This window comes from Protopterus annectens, chromosome 16.part0 (genome assembly GCF_019279795.1).
Source record: "Protopterus annectens isolate FY-2018-M chromosome 16.part0, PAN1.0, whole genome shotgun sequence".
Lineage (NCBI taxonomy): Eukaryota > Metazoa > Chordata > Ceratodontiformes > Protopteridae > Protopterus > Protopterus annectens.
Genome location: NC_056750.1, coordinates 496327390 through 496353074, shown reverse-complemented (window position 1 = coordinate 496353074; position 25685 = coordinate 496327390). Strand labels below are relative to the sequence as shown.

The window sequence follows — 25685 nt, the reverse complement described above, 5'->3', positions numbered from 1 at the left end:
AGAAGTCAAAACTAGCACAAAACCCCTTGGCATTACCATTGATGACCAACTAAAATCGAGCTTCACATTAACAACTGTATCAAAAAAACCCACCAAAAGCTAGGACTACTGTACAGGAACAACAAATTTCTAACTACTGAAGCTAGGATTTCTGTTACCCATGGTACCTTCTGCCATGCTTAACCTATTGTTCCCAAATACTCACAAATCTGAACTCCTCACTACTTACCAAATTAGAATCAACCTACCACAAAATATCTAGATTTGAAGCTCAACAAACATATAAATCTCACCACTCTCTCGCCCTAAAATACCTGAACTGGCTCAAACTACCTCACCTGTTCCTACAATCTCAACTCCAGACCATACACTCCATCCTATATCAGCCTGATTTCTGCCCAAGTCTATCTTCTCTCATCTCTCACTACTCCCCTACCAGAGTTCTCTGAAGCTCAACCCAAGACCCACTAAAAATTCATAAACCCAAATCTAACACAGGGTGCAACTTATATAGCTACCATCCCTCTATTACATGGAGCAAACTCCCACTAGAAATAAGGACCCTGACTCAGCCCAAACAATTTAAGCTAGCAACCAAAGAACACTTTAAAAACACTGATCCTGCCATTGTACTCACCCTGCCTGATTATTACCTACCTTTATAGTACAGTCAAACTAACTTACTAAAACTTACCATTAACTACTTCATCCTATGCAACCTCCAAAGCTTCTTCTATACTCTGCTCCCTGAAATTCATATGCATCATTTTAAGTTTCTGCTACTCTGCATACAAAACCTTATATTTACTCAACTCTCTTTTTAAACCAAAACATACAACTTATTCTACTTTTTTAACATTCTTTTTGTTTATAGTACTGTTTTATCTGTCAACAATATACATGTATATAGCTTATGTATTTTAACTACCAAAATTCTCTATTGCTATTTTTATTGAAATACATCTGTATTGCTATTTTTATTGAATTGTACATCTTTGGAGATTTTCTCCCCGGGCCTCCTCTGATAAAAAGCAATAGCTCAGCCGGAAACTCCCGGTCAACAAATGCAAAATAAAATAAAATAAATAAATACAAACAAATAAATAAAGTTTGATGTTCATTTTGTCAAATGTTTATTTTCGAAAATAAAACAAGAGCCAGCATGTGCTATCAAAACTCCGCTTATTGAACATGCCGGCTGTTATTTCTGTGCCAGATCGCAGTACAGAGTTTGTGGAATATGCCCTTTCCTCATTGTACTGCAATCTCATAGCTGGTATATATATACATATATATATATATATATATATATATATATATATATATATATACAATTAGCAGACGGAGTGGGGGCATTGAGTCCCCACATGCAATTGCAGTAGTTTGTGTTATGTTTTCGATAGTTTGATTTTCAGGCATTTCTACTGAATAAGTTGCAGTTTGATATGTTTCTTCTTTGATGAAGCAACATGCGTCCATGTAAATATGGTATAGCTGTGTAAAATCTTACCATAACTTTAGAAGTCCTTCTCTTCTATATGCTGCTGTATCCATAACATGAGGAAGTCCGCCTCTGGTTGACTCATACGTCCAGCTATTCTATAAAAGATAAATGCTACTGCGAAGGTACATGTAATGGCCCGTATCACTCAGTGAATGTCGGCCTTAAATGTAAGTTGGGTATAAAGCAGATGTCAGCATGCACCTGTCTCAGAACTGGATGCTGCCGGGAACCAACAACTATGGAGTGGGTACTCAGGAGGCAGGCAAGCATCAGGGGGAAGGCAGGGTGGGAAACTATACAGCAGCATATACAGAAGAAAGACATCTAAAGTTATGGTAAGATTTTATACAACTACACTATGTCCTTCTATTCATATACTGCTGCATCCATAACATGAGAGAGAGTGCTAAAGCTCATGCTACTGAGGATGGAGGGGGGGGACAGATACATTTTCCAAATTTTCCACAATGCCATGAAGAATGGCACGGGAAAAAACACTGCTCTGGACCTGGAAATTATATCCATCTTGTAGTGTTTGGTGAAAGTGTGAACAGATGACCATGTAGCTGCTTCTAAAATGGCAGCTGTATCCAAATCCTTAAAGAAGGCCCCAGAGAAGGACACTGCCCTAGTGGAATGTGGCTTCACTGCGAAGAGGAGCCTTTTGCCATGGGCTGTATAGCAAAAGGAAATAGTTTTAAGAGATTCAACAGGAAATGGTTTGCTTGGAAACAGGGTGTCTCAGGGCTCTTGGGTGATAGGAGACAGAGCCTATATGACTTATGACTGGATTTGGTTTTGGCCAAATAGAATTGGAGTTGTCTATGTACATCTAGTGAGTGGAGGATCCTTTCGCTGGAGGTCTGTGGTGAAGGGAAGAAGGTAGGAAGATTGATGGCCTGATTAAGCAAAAGTTCATTAACTACCTTGGGCATGAAGGATGAGTTAGTAAGTAGGCAAACCCTGTCCTTGCAGAAAACCATAAAGGGAGGAGAGGCCATGAGAGCTTGCAGTTCAGAGGCCTTTCTGGCTGAAGTAATGGCCACCAAAAGAATGACTTTCCATGTGCAGTGTTGGAGAGCACAGTCCTTAGCTGGTCAAAAGGATGTTAAGGTCAGCTTTTCGGGTCTATATTAGAAGACCGAAGACGCATTCTTTCGAATGCGTCTTGGTCGAACTTAAAAGGCTGAAAACGCAAAATATTGAACCAGCTGTTAAGCAAATTCTTTCCCTGGGAAAGAATTCGCTTGGCCACTTCGGCACTTTGCATTTTTGGAACTGTAGTGCGGTCTTGGAGTTGATATATTTAAGTAGGGGAGGTTCGCCCCCCACTTAATGTAATGTTTGAAATAAGTTTTTTGTTTGTTTGTTGGAACAGCGATTTTTTTCCCTTGGAAAAAAAATCGCTGTTCTGACACTTCGACATTGTAAGCTTTCACTTACATAGGGTTGATTAATCACGGTTTGCTTTTTTAAGCATTTGGTGATCTAATATAGACCCCAGCTTTTCCAATATAAAATTAAAATCCAAAGTTGGGGGAATATGCATCCTTGGAGGTCTAATATATAGTACCCCTTTTAAAAAGAGCTTGACTTCTAGTCTGGAATCCAAAGGAGGGGGAGAGAGGTAAACATTCTGAGATGGCAGATAGGTGTGTCTTAATGGAAGTATATCACAAGCCAGTGTTCATCAGTACACACAGGTAAGACAGAACCACCAAAGGCTCTACAGCAAGTGGTTGAAGTAGTTGTTTTAGACACCAAACAGAAAACCTTTTCCACTTGGATAGGTAGGATTTTCTGGTAGTGGGTTTTCTGGCCTCCTGCAGAACCTGAAACTCATCCTTGGTATAAAGGTGTCTAAAAGGAATCAATGCTCTGTCGCCCACAGTGTAAGATTTAGGGTGGATATTTGGGGGTGTATGAGAGCTCTCTTTTCCTGTGTGAGTATGTCCATCCTGGGGGTAACTTGTGATTGCCCTTGCCTAGATGATGTAGAAGGTGGAACCTGTGATGCCTTGGCCAAAAGGGGGTCACCAGCAAGAACTGAGGTTGTTCTCTCTAAATCTTCATCAGAACTTTTTGTATGAGAGGGAAGGGAGGAATGCATTAGCAAACATCCCCTTCCATGGGAAGGAAAAAACATCCACCTTCCATGCCCCAAGGGTGAGTAACTTGGTGCAGTGAGTTCGGAGTTCTCTGTTCATGTAGGAGGCAAACCGGTCTACCTGAGGTATACCCAATCAATTGACCAGGTCCAGGAACACATCCCTGTTTAACATCCATTCGTGGGATGGAGTCATGGACCTGGTTAGAGCATGTGACCTCACATTCTTTGTAGAGGGTATGTAGATGTCTAGAAAGGATACTTGTCTCTGTTGCGCTATCTCCCATGCCTGCAGAGCTAATCTGCATAGGAGGTGGGACTTTGCCCCCCCTGTTTGTTGATGTACCACAGCACAGTGGTGTTGTCTGTGTACCATCTCAGCACTCTTGTGAGGATTTGAGCCTTGAAGATGTGGAGGGCAAATATCAAGGCTCTCATCTCCTTGATGATGACGTGTTCCCTCCATTGGGGAAGGGTCCATGTGTCCCTCACTCTCCAGTCTCCTACGGTTGCTACCCAACCTGAGTCTGAAGCATATGTGTACAGATCCTGATTGGGGGAGGGGTTGAAGGGGAGAGACCTGGATTGGCATAAATCTGGGCAATCCACCATTTTAGTTCCCTGGATAGGCAGAGAAGAAGCGGCACCATAAACTCCAGAGGGTGCAAGTGTTGTTTCCAGACTGTCCTTAAGTACCACTGAAATTTCCTCATGTGTAACCTTGCTAAGGGTACCATGGGAATGATGGAGGCCATGAATCCCAGGAGCCTCAAAAACTCCCTGGCCAACAGGGTTTGGAGAGAAAGAATTCCCTGGAAATAAGAGGCGAGGGACAGAATCTTTTCTGGAGGAAAACAGGCCATAATTTGTCCTGTGAGAATCCTGCATCGTAAGAACACATGATCCTGGGAGTGAGTCAGAAAATATTTTTCAAGGTTTATGATAAACCCGAGGGATCTCAGAAGAGAGATGGTGTAGTCCAGGTGCTGTTGGACTATCTGCAGGGATAAGAATATCATCCAGATAAGGGGAGAGATGGATCTCCTGCATTCTGGCAAAGTCAACGACTGGGACTAGACACTTTGTGAACACTCTTGGGGCCGCAGAGAGACCAAATGGCAAAGCACAAAAATGAAAATGCACAGAACTCACTGAAAAGTGAAGGAATTTTCAGAAGAGTGGATGGAATGGCATGTGAAGGTAGGCATCCTTTATATTGAAGGACACCATGTAGGCCTGAGGAAGGATCAGTGGAAGGAGAGTAGGAAGGGTCAGTATCCGAAAGGATGGGACCTTGAGAAAGGTATTCAGATTGGACAGATACAAGATGGATCTCTGGGGAACTTCTTTCCTGGGGACCAGGAACATTCTGGAATAGAAACCTTTCCCTCTTAACTCTAGGGGTACCTCTTGGATAGTACCTTCAGAGAGTAGGGCATGCAGGACTGGGGGAAAGTAAACCATTTGGTCTTGAGGGGGTTGAGGAATGTCTTTGAAGGTTGGTCTGAATTCCCACATCATGAAATAATCTTGCTGTATTGACTGAGAGGACCCAAGAGTCCTGTGTAATCTGTTTCCAATCTGGGAAAGACAGGGAGATATGGGTAGTCACTGACTACCAGGTTTGGCCTGATAAGGCTGTTTTTGAGCGGGAGAAGACCTGGAAGGGGTCTGCTTCCTGGAATCTTTTTTCTCTTTGGAGGACATATGTCTAGAAGACCTTCTCACAAACATTGTTCTTGCTGGGTAATTCCTCTAGAAGTGAAGAGCTGGGGACACAAATATCTACCCTAGGTCCTGAAGTTCTTTGCCCTTCACCTGAAGGGCCTTAAAGAGCTCAACAACTGCTGAGCAAAACAAGGCTGTATTACCCAAGGGTGCATCCATCAGTTTAGATTTTATGTCCTCTGGTAAAGGCTGTAGCCTAAGCTAGGAGCATCTCCTGATGACAGAACCTGAGGCCGCAGCCCTTATTGAAGCCTCCACTGCATCATAACTACATTTTATAGAGTGTCTTCTAACCTCCCTGCAAAACTTCAGCAGGCTAGAGATCTTAGCTTTATTGGGGGAATCAGGTAGGTCACTCAATTGTTTAATGGCATCCGTGAGAAGGGCCAAGGAGTATTTGGCAATATGAGTTTGATAGTTTATGGCTCTCCTAGCTAAGGTGGCAGAGGTATTGACTTTTTAGCCCAATCTTTCCATTATTCTACCTTCCTTATCCGAAGGGAGTAAGAAAGTGGAGGGAAGAACCTTAGATATTTTATCTGCAGCCACAGAAATAGTTGATGGATCTGAAGAAAGGGTCTTGAAAGGGAACTTGGCATCTTTAGGGACTTTATAAAATTTGTCTGGATGCTTGGGTGCAGGTAGTTCGGAATCAGGGGCCTTTGAAGCAGCCAGGAAGGCATACAAAAATGCAGAATACACAGGGGGAACCACAAGTGGGTTTGGGGACTCCATTTGTAAGAGGTCATAATACCTCATTCGGGTCTCAGTAACCTGACTGCAGTCCCATTTAAAAAAGTCTTTCATTTGAACTATTGTCTCTCCAAATGTAATGTCTTCCTCAGGGGAATCAGTTCCATTTGACTCCTCCTCTTGGGAAGCATACCCCAGAGGAGAAGCAATATGGGAGGTGTATGTGAGGGATTCATCCCCTGAAGAATCCGCTTCCTCAGAGGAAATATCAGGCAGCACTTCACTCTTTGGAGTGGAGACTGAAGGGGCCAGAGCAGGAGCAGAGGCCTGGAGTATGGCTAAGAAGGCATTAAGTAGGTCTTGGGTAAAGGAGCAGTGTGTTTTGTTTTTCTGCTTCTTCCTTTTGTGGAAAGTCCATCACAGAAGTGTCTGACATTCAATGAAGAGAAGGACGGCCAGACATCAGGTGACATTCTACGATGTCCGAAATGACGTCTTCTAACAACGATTTGGGAAACCCACATGGACTTTAGGAGAGGATAAACCTTGGTAACCCTCCCAGCACCCAAGTCGGACACCTGCGGCTCCCTCTTGGACTTAATGGCGGTCTCCTTAACTGCATCCCCCTGGGTACCCATCAGTGGAAGGTCCATGGATTCCGACTCTGGGCCTTCACCAGCCTTGAGAGATGTGGTCAGAATAGACGGTGCAGTTGTAGGAGCAGGCCTAGACTTTTTGGCCATTTACGAGGGCACCTCCTCCGAAGTTCCCGACATCGGGTCGATGTCTTTAGCTAAACATTTTAAATGCTGATTCTCTAGGTAATGTTTTAGAGTAGCTAGATGGCTCCTAAGAGTTTTAGGTACAAAAGCCTGACAGATCTCACAAGTGGTGTGGTCGTGGTCTTGGCCTAGACAGAATAGGCAGAGCTCATGCGAGTCTTTATGTGGAATCTGCCTTCCACACTGACACTTACCCTTTCTACCTGACATTAACCCACAACACAGTAGCAAGTAAGCAACATAACCCCTATGGGGTACTTATCTGAATGTGGACAAGCACAAATTCACTATTCCAAATGAGCAACGACCGGAGCTGGCAGTCACACAGGCAGCATAAAAGCTCTGAGATAGGCCCGTACTGACATCCACTTTATACCCGACGTCCATTTATGGCAGACATTCGCTGAGTGATGCAGGCCATCGCACGTACCTTCGCAGTAGCATTTATCTTTTGTAGAATGACCGGACATACGAGTCAAAAAGATGCAGACTTCCTCATGTTATGGATACAGCAGCATATGAATAGGATGACATATATAGGTTCATAACTATTAACTAGACTAACAACGCTTAATCATGTATTCCAAATCTAGGATAAGTTCTTGTACCCTTGATAAGTGTAAGCAGGGGCTTGGCAGGTAAAATATTTAGAAGCAAGGGGCTATATAGGTGTGTGTGTGTGTGTGTGTGTGTGTGTGTGTGTGTGTGTGTGTGTGTGTGTGTGTGTGTGTAAATACATATATATATATATATATATATATATATATATATTTGTATATACTTCAGCTAGATGAAGTAATGCAGTGAGTAGCTGTTAAGAAGCACATAATCCTATTTGTTCATGTGCGACTTTGACTGCCTTTCTCACAGAAAAAGCAAGTTCTGAGCAGTTACTTGCATGTTTCTGCAGCTTTACAGCAAATGGTACTTTTCCGTTATACCCCTACCAGTCCAAGGTGCTGTGATTTGCCGGTGTTTCCTCACATAAGCAAGGAGTTGTATATCTGTCTGTTTTGCCAGTATTTCATCACATTTGAATGTATTTAAAGAAAGCATGACATACAGAACAAATGCTAACTTTTCTTTTTGTGAGGAAATACCGGCAAGACAGACAGATACACAACTCCTTGCTTGTGTGAGGAAATACTGGCAAATTACAGTACCGCGGACAGCATCATGGATTGGTAGGTGTATAACAGTAAAATTGTGGATGTGTGTCATGCTTTAAGTACATTAAACCCCTACCATGTGTTTCCTTTGTTGACTGTGGAAATCGTGAGGAATGACAGTGTGTGTAGTGCAGGGAACTAGACAAAGAACAGAATGCTACACTTCTCGTGCATGCCAACAGGTTTAATGATGTTGAAAACAAAACAGCAATTTATATATACACTTTTAGTACAGGTAGCGGAAGGAACAGGGATCATTAACACAAAGATGTGAATAATGGTTACAGACTATTTAACATGAAATACTCAGATGGATGGCTACGGAGTCATAAATTACTGTAAATAGAATGTTCAGCGCTGCGGCTGTGTGTGCGCTTCATGTTTTACTTTCCCTAAAATCTGCTATCACAGCTACATCATGTTCAAAAAATATTCCTTTGAGTAACGATCACAGACTATTTAACATGAACTTCTCAGATGGATACAGAAAATGCACACATACCAGCAAAATACCGCTGCAGTCTGGTAGGGGTATAACGGAAAAGTACCTAGCAAATCAATTGCAAGTTTTACATAGTTTCCACACAGAATATTTATATTAGACATTTTATGCTTCTGCTGCATTTTTATTTTAAAAAGTTGCAAAATTTATATTGTGCTTGCATACTTTTCTGCATCTTCATTGAAAAAGAACTATATAGTTTGTGAAGCTTCCCAAGCACCAATTCTGATGGCTCTAACTGTTTTGTAATAACCTTTACAATTTCTATTCACATCGTTTCCTGCTCAGTTTTGCTCTTGTGAGCTACTGGTAATTATCTTCCAGCCTGTGATAGCACAAGGCCAAGATTTTCTATGCATGACTGGCTACCTTCCTGAGCCTATGACTAAATTCCAATAGTCATAAAGGACATTTTTATGACTCTGTACTTTCTACAAGCTGTCTGTGAGACTGTGTGACTATTGCTGCACACATGCACTCTCTGCTTTCACATTGTGAACTTGTTCTACTATATCTAGCTTCTTAAAAGCCAAACATCTGAAAACTATTATGACAATTTAAATTATTAAATGAATGGCTTGAAAAAGGAAGTTGATCTTTTTATTTTTATTCATACGATAGTAACCTTCAATCCTGTGACTTTATGTGCTGCCTTGAATACTTTAACAATGTGCACACAAATGTCTCATCAGTACCTTTTCTTTCATCCTCAGTTCATCAAAAGTCTCATGTAATGTGCTCATGTAGCAATTTAAATTCAATATTCTTCTGATTAATTCTCACCATTTATGTCAACAATCTGATGGATACTCTTGTCTCTATCTCTGATGCATTTTCTGTCTTCACTGGAACAATCTTTCTAGCATAAATAATAGCAAAAATCAGTTATTTTTTACATTTCTTTTAATGTCATGCAACTTCTTTCAAAATGTTGAATCTAACATCTTTGCAAACTGTTTCTACTTGCTGAGATTCTACAACACATACAAAAATACAAGATAGTACTTCTCTTACATATAGCCACATTTAGTTTATGAGGCTCAAATTTCAACTGAATAATATTTCTTCTCTATCTCATGACTGTCTTTTCTGGCTCCATTATTGTTCTATCATATTGCAACATAGCGCTCTTTTGCATATCCACTATTGTTACAATATTTTCTCACAGTATTTCTAATTGTCTGCTTTTTTGTTTGAATCACATTTTATCTTGCACCTACCCATTTCCTTGATTACTTTATGCTAGCAATTTTTTAACTACTTAAATGGTCAAATAAACTATTCTTATTAATGAATCATGCAACTCATTAAATCTGCAGTCTCTGACTCTATGCATTGGTCCAGTAACACAGGCAAATACAGTACCTCTAACATCCTGTTCTTTTTTAAACAACTGGCAAATAAATGACAAATCCCTTCAAGTCTTGCAATAATTATGGAAATTTACTCTAAATTCTACTCTGGTGACCTGTGGCACAGAAAGGATTTGAATCCGACCAATTCCAGCTAAATATTTGATGATCAGTGGCACAGATGGTGTTTATTTAAGGAATGGTGGCACACATTGTCATCAAATATGAAGGGTGCCAGTTAGCACAAGAGTGTTGGTTTCTTGGGTTATACCACCAGTACCCAGTAGGGTAAAAATAAAAGTGTGGACAAGTGTAACTCAATAATCAACTCCCAGAATGCAACCTAGGCTAAACAGAATAAAGAAAATATGCATTAGTGTCTTGGATAAAACAACCACAAAGCATTCTATATCAAGAATCTCCATGGCAATACCAGTGTTTGCTCTGAGTTACTGCACAATGATACCTCCTATACGGAGTCAACAGATACTGCCAACATACTGGCCGACAGATTCAGTTCCAACTTTACACCCCTCCCCCTCCAAAGGACTAATCACAATACCTGAGGAATGCCAGGCACCCAGCATTACTGCAGCACAGGTTAAAGCTGCATTGTCCAAGGCCAAGAATACAGCTTCCATGGGACTTGACAATATCCCTGGATGTGTTGTGTTCTACATGAACTACAAAGTGAACTGGCACCACATCTGTATGCCCTGTTCAATCACAGCCTCATCTCAGGCTTTGTCTCTACCAAAAGGCACAATGCTACAGTCATCCTTCTCCATAAAGGGGAGTAACTACAGACCCTGGGAATTATCACCCCATTAGCCTGACTAGTCTGATATGCAAGACGATGGAGCACAGAATCATGGACCTAATTAGCAAGGATATAGGAAATCTCCAAACTCAAGATCCCATGCAATTTGCTTTTGTGAAAGGTAGATCATGCCTGCTCAACCTGGTTGACTTTCTTGAGTCAGTCACCAGTGCTGTGGATGAGGGCAAGGCAGTTCATACAGCCTACCTCGATCTGCCCAAGGCCTTTGATACCATTCCCCACTCAGGATTTATTGATAAAAGTCACCAAACTAGGCATCAACTACTATATCACTAGATGGGTTGCAAATTGGCTCACAGATAGACCCCACAATGTGAAAGTAGTGGACTCCAAGTCAGACTGCCAACCAGTCACGAGTGGAGTCCCACAGGGATCGGTCCTGGGTCCTCTCCTGTTTGGCATCTACTTCTCAGACGTCCAGGCCAACACAGAAAGACTCTGGCTGACCAAGTTTGCAGATGACTGCAAGCTGCGAGCCATTATTAAATCCCCAAGTAATGTAGACATCCTACAGAAAGGCCTCACTGATACCAATGACTGGTGTCGAAACCATGGCCTTAAGATTAATGCCAAAAAAATGCATCATCATCCCCTTTGGGGAAAAACTCAGTTCCCACTAATTACCACATCGATGGGAGCCCACTGAACACTGAATGCGTTATAAGAGATCTGGAGACACAAGATGACAGCAACCTCTTCTTCGACCAACACATTGCCACTGTGGTCAGATAGTCCATCGATGTGGCACATCTCATTACCAAGGGTTTTGCATTCAGGAAGAAAGAAGTCATCATATCTCCCTACTCTTCCCTCATTAGACCAATCATCGAGTATAATGCCCCATTTGGCATGTTCCTCACTAGACTCCTGCAACAGCTGGAAAGGCCACAAAAGCACCTCACAAAGAGGATCCTAGGCCTTAACCACATGTCCTACATGGACAGACTCAAAAAAACTCCAGCTATTCTCTGTCTCATATCGTTTGAGAGGCGATCTCTGCTTGATTTACAAAGCCATGTCTGACCCAGCTCTGTTAGTAATGCTACATCTAAACAAATCCCAATCCTTCCGCACCACATGCTCCAGAGACCTCAACCTCATTACCACAATCAACAGAACATGCTGGATGGACAGGTTCATAACCCAAAGACTGCCCATGCTCTGGAATAGACTTCCCATACATGTCAAGCAGAGCACCTCAATGGCCCTCTTCAAGAGAAATCTTGATGAGCGGATGGGAAATAGAAACATCACCCTGGGGATCACTCCAGTGGCTCTACTTGATAGAGGCAATGGGAACTAACGTCGGGCAGCACAATGCTAAGGAACCTCTATGGGCTAAGGCTTGTAAAGGCTCCAGGACCATTAGCCTAGTACACACCCATGAACTTATAAGAAAAGTGAATGCTATAAGAATAAACAGAGTGATGAGTGTGTGTGATTATATTAAAAAAGGATGACAGGTTTTATGGTTGGAAGTACTAATATTACTCCGGTACACAGAAACAGCATAATCAAGAGTTGGGCAGGTATTGTTTGAGTCCGGCTTTAAAGAATTTCAGTTTTTCTAGTTGTTATATTTCAGATGGTATGTTGAGCCGCAGTTTAGTGACATAACATGAGTAAAGTGTGCCATCAGTTGTTTTCTTTAGATTTACTAGAAATTAGGATACATTTATTTCCGGTGTGCAGTTCCCTTTTAGGTGACTACGGTTGGAGAATGTTGTTTAAAGGAGGACAACATTCAGGTTTATCCATTAGTAAGAGCACAGTAAGGAGTTATATGTAGGAGAGAGAGCGGGGAAGCTCAACAGTGACGTCGTGTGCTCTGGATGGAAGGTTAGTTGTAGATTTAACTAAATTCTTATAGCAAATATCAGTCATCAGTTTTAAGAAGAACATTTAGGAAAGATTATGAATTTTAAACCACGTAAAAAATTCTGTCAATGGATAAATTTCAATCACTGCCATCACCACAGTCAGAATCACAACAGGCCAGTACACAATATCAAACCATGCAATAAGAAAATATTATGTTAATCCTCTGTCGGCATTGCACTTTGAGGATGTAATCTAGCCAGTTTGTCTTTTAGAACTGCTCCATTAGCCTGATAGAGTGAATTAGTAAATATTCTGATAAACAGTCTAGAGACAGGGACATTTATGTAGTAAATTGTGGCTTCAAAAAGTAGCACACAACAGAAGAAGAGAAGCCACGTCTGCATACACATAAGCAATGCAAGTTAATGACTTAAATGCAAAAGGAACTGCATGACGTCTAATCACATTAGAATGCCAGAAGAATTAAATAGTTTCTGTGCTTGTCTTCTAATACTTCAAAGGGGAAGTTTTTTTTCCTTGCACCTGTACATTTCTGTGTCCTTTATGAGACTAGACATGGTTCATAATAATTATGCATAAGCACATACAAAACAGACAGAGGTAAGGAAATTGTGTAAGTAAGAACAAATAGTTGAATGAAAGCACTGTTTCTCTTTTTGCAGCAGTGATTTACAATGATTGCTATGACTTGACATGAGCAGTGCCTGAATAATTGATATTATTTACTGGTAACAAGCTCACCAAGTGTGCATCCCAAATATCTCCGGTTAGAGGATAGTTCCTGCACAGTCTGCAGACGTCGTATATTGGCAAGCCTGTAGAGGAGAAACAATTTGATTAAACTGAGAATTGCTCCACTGAAATTCCACTTATCTCTTTCTAGCTGCATATTGAATACAATGTCCATTACATTCTCCAAATACATATATTTTACCTGAAACCTTCTTTCAAAATGAATTGTAAAAATAAACACAAATAAGAAATAAAAAACTAACCTGACAATGGTATCAAAGATCTAAATGTTTAAACAGAAAAATTCTAAACAAAAGAAATTTACTCTAAAATTCTAAATATATTGGCTTATATTTACCATTAATTTCTTAACATTCTCCTAAATATTTCAGATTTTTTTTCTATACAGATAATTTTCTACTGCATTATCTGATAAAATCATGCAAGATTGCTATTATAATGTGCAGCTGATATTACTGCAATTACTTTAGTATTAATATAACATGATTTTCTAGTAGATGATTATGTTATTTAGTAAACACAATGAACAAATAAAAACTTTAAAAAGTAGCATCATAGATAAAACTAATACAAGTATGTGCATTTCATGAAGTGTTGATATAAATAATAATACAGCACACACGCATGCAAACATATTCACTTGATGCTCAACACAGACAGAAATGTGGATGTTTTACCTGCAAATGTAAAAAGGTTTGAGTCTGCTTTGCTTAAGAGGAATACTCAGAAAAATACTTGCGCATGTGATAGGTTCATAGGCAAGTACTAGGCTAACTGCCCTTGGGGTCATTTTAAATTAGCCAATTTCACTTTTTTCTGCTTGAATTAACCTATCCCCCTGGCTACAGATTGACCATACCCATCCCATGGTCAGTAATTATACAGTACCCCTAATAAGAGTAACTGGGATCATACCACAGAAAATTTGAGGGGGACCTATACATAGGATAAAGCATTTAGGGGCTATATTTATTCATTAGTAGTATGGGGGGCAGTCTGGGGTTACATTTTCTGTTTCCCATCTATAGATGTAAGTTGCACTTGAATATGGCAAAGATGAAATTTGTTTTATGTGGATGGGGAGTCTGTTCCAGAACAGCGGTATGCTATGTGAGATATACCTGTCCCTACAAACCATTCTGTTGATGTTGCAGAACTGGTTTACATCCCTAGACTGAGTACTTCAGATGTCATCTGACTTACTGATATGCAGTAAATCTATCAGTATTGGGTCAGAGGATACCCTGTATGCCAGGCACAGGTCACCTCTTAGCAGTCTGTAGGATACAGATTATAGTGACTGGGCTTTGATTCACTCCATGTAGGACATGTTGTTTAGGCCTTGTGTCTTATTTGTAAGGTATCTCTGTGGGCATTCCAGTTGTTGAATGTGTGTGGAAAGATACGTGCCAAATGGGGCATTATATTCAAAGACTGGCCTAATGATTTCATATCTCGTTTTCAAGGATGATCCGTAATTATGATAAAAAGCATAGTTTCACCTTCAAAATACTTCATTTGTCCTTAATCAACACTAAAAATGGATCTTCACATGAGAGATCTGTGACATTTTCTTTATTATCTGCAATCTCTCTCTTTCAGCTTTTCCTGGTTAGGGGTCGCCACAGCGGATCACCTTGTCCGCACATGATTGGCAGTGGAGTTTTACAGTGTCGAGTTGCCAGCCCAGCACTCAACCTTCCATGGAAGGCACACACATGCATGCACTCACGCCTAGGGCCAATTTTAGCATGTCCAATCCACTTGCAGCATGTCTTTGGGGGAGTGGGAGGAAACAGGAGCACACGGAGAAAACCCACACGACTGCAGGAAGGACATGCAGACTCTGCACAGAAGACACCCCAGCCGAAGATCGAACTGGAAAGCCTCTTGCTGTGAGGCAACAATGTTAACCACTGCACCACCGTGGCCGTCCTATTATCTGCAATGCTTTCTTATAAAATGTATTGCTATTTGACAAAGGATCACAGTTCATTGCTTCATTTTTTTCAGTCTTTTAACATATTTCCAAGCCTAAAATAAAATAAACATCTCTGAAGCAAAAAGAATAACATAATATCATTTTTGCATTGAAGCCTAACAAGATCACAACAGTAAAAATATGGTGCCATATGTATTACCTTGAAGATGTGGGCATTAGTGATCATGCCAATGCATAAAGAAGAGACAAAGTAAAACAGTGTGAATGTGTGTGTGTGCATGTATGTGCATTTGTGTGTACATGCTAGTGTGCCTGTGTACATGCACATGTGTGAGTGTACTTGCTTACATGTATGGGTGGGTGTGTATGTATACACACGTGTTTGTGTGTACATGCTGAATAATTAAAAAATCCCAAACATAAACATGTGAAATTATAATACACAAAACTGGCTCCATAATGCCTAAGGCAAAGCCATGACTGAGACCAAATAACCTAGATTCAGTCAGCTGACATTGTATGAGTAGTCAGCAACATTGTCCAGCTTTCTTATCCTGGGAGGAAGGATAGCTGTTAGGGTAAGGTAAATCCCCTGATGAATCTCTGGAGGAATATGATGGTTGAAAATCAATGACCAGAAAAGGCTCAGAAAAAAATGATAAAATTACCTAAAATTACCTACACATCCAGCTGATGTATATTCATTCCATTTGGGTGATAACTGAAAAAAATATGGAAACTATAGTGAAAAAGAGATCAGTGAAGCTACTGATTCAAAAAATTACAACTGTCTTTTTTTACCACTGACTGGGGGGGCAGTACTCATATAACACTTTTTACAACATAATTCCTCCTGCACATAATTCTACTTACTTGTAAACCAACTTAAAGACATGGAACTGCAAGATATTTTAGCAGCCCTTCATGTTAATCAACTTCATGTATGTTTTATTTGTAATGCTACCTTGTTAGTGGCACCTGCTGTACAGATGTACAACTACCACCATTTTGCATAATCGTTCTCATTATGCAGGGAGTCGCTGCTAAGTCCTAATAAATGATACTTACTATGGGTGTTCTCACAGGGCTAGCGCTGCACTTTTGGGGCAAAAGTTTTGTTTTCCAAAACCAGAAAATTAAATTCAGAGAAAACGATAATTAGCAAAATATTCCATATGAAGTACTGCTTCTTCATCACTAGTGTGCTGTAATGTAAATTATGTGTCCCTTGGTGGTTTACAGTGATGCCACTATAAACTGGTCAAACAGCACTTACTGATATCTGTCCTCAGATCAGCAGAAATGCATGACACTTAGTATAAAATGTGTTTAGCAATTTCAACTACTCAGCTTTATTTGATTTTTTTGTGTCTATGTAAACATCTTTGTTTTAATAACAAAAACCAATAAGGACACAACCACGGCTGCTGCTTCCAGAATAAAAACTTTACTAGTGCACAGAACGTATACAAGCGCTTTCGCAAAGTTGCTTCATCAGGTGTAATAAGAGTACACTTCAAAAATCACACCCTTTTAAACAATTAAACTCACATGACAACATCCAATTAACAGACTTAAAGAAAAAGCCTCACTAATAGAAAATAAACATACATTACTACAAAGTTGTATTAAAACAAATAACACTCGTATCTAACAAATAAAAACTTTAATAAAACTACCTCCTAAGAGGTCTAGACTTTAATTTGGGTCTAAGTGGTACATACTCAATCCACTCTCTGCATCAGCTCTCATCTAACTATCCATGTAGACTCTAATTCCTCTGTTCTTAACCGTATATCACCAATTCTAACATTTTCATAAATTCTTCCTATTACTAAAAACTTAAAATGGTGCATAGAGTCAGTATTATTAACGTGTTTAGCTAGGGCATTAACACAATTCAACTTATTGATGTTATAAATGTGCTCCCTAATACGATTTTTAAAGGGCCTGTCCATCTTGCCATTATAAAATTTACTGCATTGTATGTAGTGGGCAAGATATATAACATGTTCTGTTATACAAGTGGCTGGAATATTGAACTTATAGGTCTTCTTTTGATCAGGATGATAAAAGCTGCTTCCAGTGTCCAAGTACTGGCAATATTTTCATCTACCACAAGGCAGAGTGCCTATACGTTCCATGTTCTGCTGGCTACCCTTAGGATAGTACAGTCTCCTTCTTAGAGACTTACTATTTCTAAACATAAATTTAGGCTCAGGGTCAATAAAATTGGCCACATCAGCATCTGTAGTAAGAATGTTCCAGTACTTTCTTATTATTTTCATATACTTATCAACATCCGAGGTATAACATAAAGGGACTAAGTTTGGTACCAGTTGTACTCTTCTTTCTAAACCTATTCATGACTCCATCCCTTGCAGAAAATATGGTAGAGCCTGAGTACACCTTTTCTCTACAACTGCTGAAACATTAGGAAAATCACTTGATATCTACACCTGATGAAGCAACTTTGCGAAAGCGCTTGTGTATGCACTAGTAAAGTTTTTACACTGGACGCAGCAGCCGTGGTTTTGTCCTTATAGGTTTGTGTTTCTAAATATTTTGATTTTTTGGACACAGTTATTGGGTTTTTGGTGGTATTGTTTCTGCATCTTTGTTTTAATGTTAACACCCCAGAAGGTGTTTTGGAATAAAAATTGTTTTCTGCACTTTATTGCTATTATTACTATTAAACCTATTATAACCCTATTTCTAACTCTGATTTAGTTTAGTCTTAAGTCATAATGTCAATTACAGCCTGTTCTGTTCTAACCCCAGTCATGCTTCTGATTATACAGACATCAACTGTTGTATTCTCAGGGTAGAAACATTGTCTTTAAGAAAGTTAAACACATTTTCAAGTTTACTACTGCATCTGCTATGCCCTATACATTGTTTCATTTTCATCAAAATTTTTACTCATTTAATTCCATTTTATCAACCTGATTTACATTATTTATAGGGAATGGGGAGTTAAGTCACTTATATATTTTGAACCCCAGATTATGCCTTTTTGTTGTTTTATTTTACTGATTGGATTACTATTTTGAGGTGATAGTTGTTTTGTGTGTGTGTGTGTGTGTGTGTGTGTGTGTGTGTGTGTGTACCTGCACACATGTTTAATGTGGAGATGGAGCTCTCTATGGTAGCATGAACATCTCGTGTCTCTACTATACTAAGTTAAATTTATTACCAAAGCCCTGCATTAACTAGCATCTATGTTCTAGCAGGTGTTCAATAAAGATTATAATTATAGCTAGTCACGTGCAAGTGAATTTAAATGAAATAATTGTAGCTTTTGCTTTTCAACCAGGGAATGGCATGGTATAAAGTTACAATAGGGATGGCTTACTAGTGCACAGTTACTGTAAGACAATTTCCAAAACAGACCAACTGAAGTGGTGATCAAAAATTTGAAAGATATAACCAACTTGGAATCAAAACAATGTCTTTCAGCAGAAACTGAAAACCTGCATGATGCATTTATTTTTCCTGGACACAGTTATTAATATCCAGGTCAGCAAGATAAAGGGAAGTGTTTGCCAGATCTGCCAACATGTCAAACTATAAAGTTATTTATTTACTCTTTGTTAACCAGGTTAGTACCACTAGGCTGGAAGTCTCTTTTCAAGGGAGACCCAAGGCTGCATTTATACTACTTGGGGAAATTTGGTCAGTGCATTGCACAACTTCCCCTACTTTTCAATGTTGTGAGTGGGACTAATTTTTAAGAAGCACTTCCCATCTACTATCAAGGTGCAGAGGTGGCCAGAGAAACAGGGAGGCAGATGAGAAAGATGATGGAGTGGTGAAAGAAATGGAGGAGAAAGTAAATATCAAGACTGGAGGACATGTGCAGCATTCTGAGAAAATGTTTCAAATAAATCTGTTTGATGGAGATGAGGCAGCAAATGATGGATGTATAATTACAGACCACCAGTCAGAAGGGTTGCGGAATGATTTACTTAAAGAAATGGTGGTGCAGAGTGAGCCAGAAAATAAAGGAGATGTTTCCAGGGGGGAGAATGCAGAGACAGCTCTGTGGAACAGTGGTGAGATGAGAGAGAAAACATATACAGAGAAAGTAAAAGAAGGCAAAAGTGGAGTAGCACAGAAAAGGCAGAAGAAAATGAAAAACTGAAGTACATAGTAAGGATTCAAAGTAAAAAAGACAAAGAAATTGACATTTATGAAGTGTGGGACAAGTTAATATCTCCTTTTGATGTAAAAGCACATGAGGTAAGTGCATTTATTCGTATTAACAGAGAGACATTTTGATACACTATATGAGAGACTGTAAAACAAAGTATGAAAAAAAGAAAGACTGTAACCCATGGAATCTTTATGTGATAAAAGCATTTAAAAAGGAACAAAAAAGAAAACTCATGTACTATTTTGAACAGAGGGAGAAAGAAGGACTTTGAAAGGACATTTGAAAACTTTATGTAAAGAAGTACTGGACATTGCAAAAGCTTATAACAAAATGGTTTATGAACTGGTGGCTGGAACTGAAATATTGAATTAAAATAGAAAGAAAAAATTATACGTATACAAAGCATGATAAATGTGCAGGGAAATCTGGGTGTAGTAAAATATTGGGGACAACCCAAAACATGTTTTTTGTGGAAAAGAAGTACATTTGATAAGTAACTGTGACAAACGCAAATGTTATATTTGTGGGAAAATGTGACATGATGCAAACAATGTGAAGTGAAATGTTATAAATGTAACACAATTAGACATTTATGGATAGATTGCAAAACTGAAAATAAGAGTAAGGAAAAAGAAACACAAAGAGAAGAAATTTAAAAGTAGTAAAAATAGAAGAAAAGGACAAAAAATAATAGAGGACATAGAAGGAGGGGGATGAAGAAGACAAACTGGGAGGTATTAAAAGAAAACAATTCTATTGGTAAAGGGTAAAACAGACAGAAAATTTAAAAAGATAAGTAGAAAAAAGGAAGGAAATGGATGATAAAGAATATATACAGCTAATAGGGGGTTGGTATAATGAATACGGTGTCTAACTCACAGGCACAAGGTACATGTTTGATTCTTATCTTTAGGAAGAAAATTGGCTAGGTTTAGAATGGCCTATTAAGAAAGTTAGGCTAGTAATTAGCCATGAACTTAAGAAACCATGAATCTAAGGAAAAGGGAAAATTAATTTTACAGTGCTTTCTGTAAATGTGAATAGTATTAAGAGTATAAGAAGAATAGAGATTTTGGAGTGGTGTAATACATGTAATGTAGATGTAATTATATTACAAGGCACAAGATTTTTTAAAAATGAAAGATTCCAAACAGAGAAACTATGGGGAGGAAGGATAATCTAGAATTTGGGAAAAGATGTTCTGGAGTAGCCATATTCTGTTGAAATACAGTAAAGATATTAGATGGAATGTTAACAAAAACGTGAAGATTAACCATTGTAGACTTAAAATGGAAAGAACAAGTATATAGAATTCCCAATATACAACAAACACTGGATGGATATTAAAAAGAAACAACTCGTAGTCAAGTAAATCCCGATTTATTGCAAAATACTCTGGCGCCTCAGCTTGTTCTAAGCCTTCAAGGAGTATTTAGAATACTCATCTATGTCAAGCAAAGTTCTTCATTAGCACTCTTCAAGAAAAATCTTGAAGAGCAGATGGGAAATAGGAAATACACCTGGGGGGGATCACTTCTGTGTCTCTACTCGACAGTGGCACAGGAAAATAACTTTCTTGGGTGGCGTAAGCCAGGGAACTTTGTTGGCTAGGCTTACGTAAGCCCTTGGGCCGATAAGCCTAGTACCTACCTATGAATTATAGCATTATATGCATATACTAATTGTAAAGAAAGGGAAAGCTTATTTCACCAGATTTTAGACTATGCAGTGATAAATTATGAATATTATAGTAACAGGAAACTAATTGCGATTTAAGAGCCAAGAGTAAAAATAAAGGAAATGACACAATAAAAATTTCAGAAGTTATAAGACTTGGGACAAAAATTCATGTACTTGCAAATGGGGTATGTATAGTATTAAAATAGATTATCTGATATTATCATAATGTTTAGTTATAGGAGAAGGGGAGGTAGTTGAAACAGGATTTTCTGATCATCTTCCAATATGGCTAGAGATAAAGGAAAACAAGGAATATATAAAACAGGCAAAGGAATAAAACAGATAAATGAGAAAGCATGGAATGAAGAGAGAAAGAGATTAATAATACAGTTATGGAAAGATCATATTACTATGAGAATATTTTATAAAAAATGGTCTGAATGGTGGATGATAGTTAATGAAAAATACAATGTTTTTTACAGTGGCAATATGGTGTGAAAAAAGTAGAAAAAAACATATAATGATGCATTTGAAGATTTAGAACATAATGATATAAAGTACTTTGACAAAAAATGAATTATTTGAAAGAAATCAATAAAAAATACATTTGTTGCATAAGCAAATATATTTTTACAAGGAAAATGAGAATTATTGAGTTACTTAAGCAGATTAGTAAAGGAAGATGATAGTGTAATGTGAGAAATGAAAGATGTAAAAAGAGAAATAGAAACACCTCAGGAAAAGATTATGAACAGTGTAGTGCAGTATGTACAAGAAATAGTTAAAGAAAAAAAGGCAGTAGAAAAATCATAGAAAGTAAAAACAAAAGTTAACAGAGAAAGAGAATAAACAGTTGGAAAAGGAAATTTCTTTAAATGAGCTAGATAAAGTATTAGAACAAATAAATATATAGTTGGCTGGTGGACCAGATGGAATAGGATTTGAAATGGATAAAAAATTAAGGGAATGGCAAAAAATAGTTTTTAAAGATTTTAAAGGAATGGTTAAATGAAGTTTTTCATGTATAAATAATTATGTAACAGCATACTGAAATTCATACAGAAGAAGGAAGACAGAAGACAATTAAAAAACTGGAGACCAACAGTATTGAATAATGATGATTATAAGATCTTTTATGAAAATAATAATACAATAGACATTTGAAACTAAAATGGAAATTATGGAAGATAGTATATATAGCATAAAGGGAAAGGTTATCAACAATTATTAATGATAGGGCAATCGTGGATGATGATAGAAAAGAAGCAAAAATTATGAGGAGACCTTAATAAGGCATTTGACAGAATTGGAAATTGAAATCTTATGGGCAATAATAAAAGAAAATAATGAAAGTGAGAATGTTAGAAAGGTATCCATGTCAGGGAATAGTAATAACGTAAAAATACTTGTAAATGGTTGGTTAAGCCAAGAGGTACACATGAAGAGTTGTGTAAGACCAGGATACCCAATGAGTTGTATACTCTTTGCATTAGTTATGAATGTCAGAGTATGTGAAACAAATTATAAAATGAAGGAGGTGGGCTATAAAACACTTAAAAGGTTAGGAATTCCAGTTTTGTTAGCATATGCCAATGACATTATAATAATGGCAAAAAAATAGCATAACACAGGGGTTCCCAAAGTGTGTGCCACAGCTTCCCCACAGGGGTGCCGTGGACTAATAAGCTTAGCCACAAAATAAACCATGAAGTAATAAGCTTAGTTACTAAGCTTATTACTTTGTGGTTTATTTTACGGCTGCGCTAAAGGTTAATACATGATGATTTAATAAAGATGGTTCTTGTTTTAAAACAAAATTAGCTATGTCCCTCCTAATCCCACCAAAAACAGACAGTCTTGGGAGAAAAAGTGATGGATTACACTTGAGTTACACATACTTCTCAACATTATTGGGCTGCCACAATCTAACAGCATTTGTTGACAATGGATCATAAACCTAAGGAAACTGATTAGCAGAAGTAAATAAATAGCGAATACATACATTTTCTCTTTTATATCACTAACAAGATGACTGTTTTATCAGCTATAAATGTGAGAAGAAATACAAGTTATACTGAAAGTGTGCTCTGACTTAAAATACCAAAATCTCCTGTCTTTCCAATACTCAGAGAGTTTAAATTTTGTATTTACCAGTATTTCTTCAAAAATAGAAAATCAGTGTCCCTAAAAATAATTCTTTAAAAATGTACTGGGCACTGCCAAGGTCAAGGCCTAGGAATGAACAATGGACTTGCAAACAAGTTCACATCAACTGGCAAAAATGAATTTGATGAAAATTGACAATGCATTACTGAACTCTTTTACATTTGTACTGCTCCTGCTAGTGGCCAAAGCACCAAGTTTCTTCCCTTTACACCCAAAGTGCTATCCCAGGGATAAAAAGATCAGGCTAGGCATCTAGTTCTCAGCCTGCAATTTAATGCCCATGCATTTTTTTTCTTTTTAAAATTCCGATAGCAACAATTCGTACAACAACTTGATCATTGTTCACTATATAGTTATGAGACTAATATTATGCTTTTCTTCTCTTGAACATTTTACAGGTGTTTTTCACCAAGGGGCTACCTCTGGATGTCAAACTAACATGGGATTAGTTTTCAATTAGCAATAATCACACCTCAGATAAACCTCATTGGCTATGATACTGCCATTGCACAAACTAATATGGGGCAGGCACAAATAATAAGGAATATATACAAATCGCTTGACCCACCTATTTCCTAATGGATACAATGTATTTCCTTGTTAATCAGTTAGAATAAGTTATGTCTGCCCCACTCATTCTTGAAATGCCACTGTTTCAATTCCATGGCTGCCTCTGGAAAACTATGTCATGCATATACAGCCTATACTTAGGGGAGACCTTCCTTATATCATTTTTGAACATCCATTAGTCTTTAAGGTGTTTGCTCCTTCTGCTTCTTTTCCAGCATCCTACTCAGGTCTGTTACCTATTAACACGAACCTGAAGGAGAAAATATATGTACACACACAAATACGCACACGTCCTCATTTTATTTACTTTTAGATCCAATTGTTTCACTCACATTTAATTGGGAAGAGCTGCAAAAGTTAAAGTGCTAGACACTGTCCACATCCTGCATTCTCCAGAAATTCTAGGTGATTTAAAGGAACATAGAAAATTCCCAAATGTTTTCAGAGTCCTCTATTCTATTTTATTCTTTATTTTATCTTTGGTTCCTGCTAGAATACTTGAAGTACGTGGTACTGTTAATATAAACATAGCACAGTTGTGACTATTACACAGGTTAAGCCTTTTGGATTTAAGAAGTAGAGGCTTGTGTTTCACAAAAGTGAAAGTGTGTTTAAGTTAATAATTGTTCTCTAAATTCCCAGCTACACTCTCAACAAATGTCCTCAACAAATATGGAAATGGGCAAAATCCATAGCACTTTTGAGGGTAGTCATTATTTATTTTCACGTGTGTTTGAGTATTTTTAAATACCATAAATAAATTGAATTTTCAACACGGATTAACATAGAGACAGCAAACACCTTAAAGACTAACGAATGCTCAAAAATGATATAAGGAAGGTTGCCGTGAGGCAAGAATTCACATAAGTCCAACTATACAAGACTACGTATTCTTCACCTAAGTAGACATATGAAGAATAAATGATTTACAGAGAATGTCAGACAAAGAAGGTAATGCACTCACTGCAAGATATTTATGTAATACTGAGCATCAACACTATAACCACTCAAAGCCATGCTGATGGGTATGAGTGGCAACGGAGCCCTTCATAAGAGGACTGAAGACAGATATAACCAGATCAAATGAATACGATGCACACAAAAGTCAGTCGAACAGAGCAGAGAAAGAATTCACAAATCAGTGAGATAGACATAATGCACTTTTTTTGGTGGGGGGGTACTGGTTAAACAAAGTGTATCCAGACAGTAAAAAAATGGCCAGACTAGGCAGGCAAACACTCCTTATCTACTGTCAGAACCTCATCTACTATGTTCCAGACTAGGCAGGCAAACACTCCTTATCTACTGTCAGAACCTCATCTACTATGTTCCAGACTAGGCAGGCAAACACTCCTTATCTACTGTCAGAAACTCATCTACTATGTTCTGTGGAAGGCAAGGGAAAGGGAAGGGGATAATAATAGGCATTGAAAGAGTAGGGTCATGAAGTCCTGAGTATGCTATACACAGGAATGGTTGGATGTACAAACCCTTACTATTCAGCCCATAATGAAGCAATTCAAATTATGAAATTTTTGACAGAAGAGCCAGGAGGGCTGTCTTTGGAAAAAATATTCTCTGCAGGTCTTTTCTCTACCCCAGTTCCTAGAGTTAATGAGTTAAACTTAACGAGTTAATGAGTTTCTGAATTGTTTTCTATTTTTTTATTGTATTACAAGACAACAGTATGTACAGGGGACTGCTTTCAATTGTTCAGGGAGCATCTATTTTCCTCACAGTTATGTAACCAGGCCATTGGTATATTTGAGTGAAGGAGTAAAATCCTCTACATTGGAAGAGCATAGGATTGCTTGTTTCCCTGCAAAAACAGTTTTTAAAGTGTGTTGTAGACAAGTCTGTTGGGTTACTTTTCAATCTTTTTATATTGAAGAAACTGC

The 25685-nt window shown here is 38.3% G+C and overlaps 1 protein-coding gene and 1 non-coding gene across 7 annotated transcripts in view; both read right to left on the bottom strand.

Annotated features, from left to right (window-relative positions):
- Window positions 1-25685, bottom strand: part of FAM163B (family with sequence similarity 163 member B) — a 1080770-nt gene that overhangs the window by 774677 nt on the left and 280408 nt on the right. For 4 of the 6 annotated variants that reach the window (XM_044058444.1, XM_044058443.1, XM_044058441.1 and 1 more), the window contains one exon: window positions 13262-13335. The exons of 1 other annotated variant lie outside the window; for it this stretch is intronic. The gene's annotated coding sequence lies outside the window, so the exon portion shown is untranslated. Of the gene's footprint in view, window positions 1-13261; window positions 13336-15883; window positions 15937-25685 lie in introns of those variants that run through there. One more of the 6 variants, XM_044058445.1, reaches the window with a different exon arrangement.
- LOC122791148 lies at window positions 23595-23734 on the bottom strand. Its single transcript, XR_006363114.1, has one exon. It is a non-coding gene; the product is annotated as a U4 spliceosomal RNA (small nuclear RNA).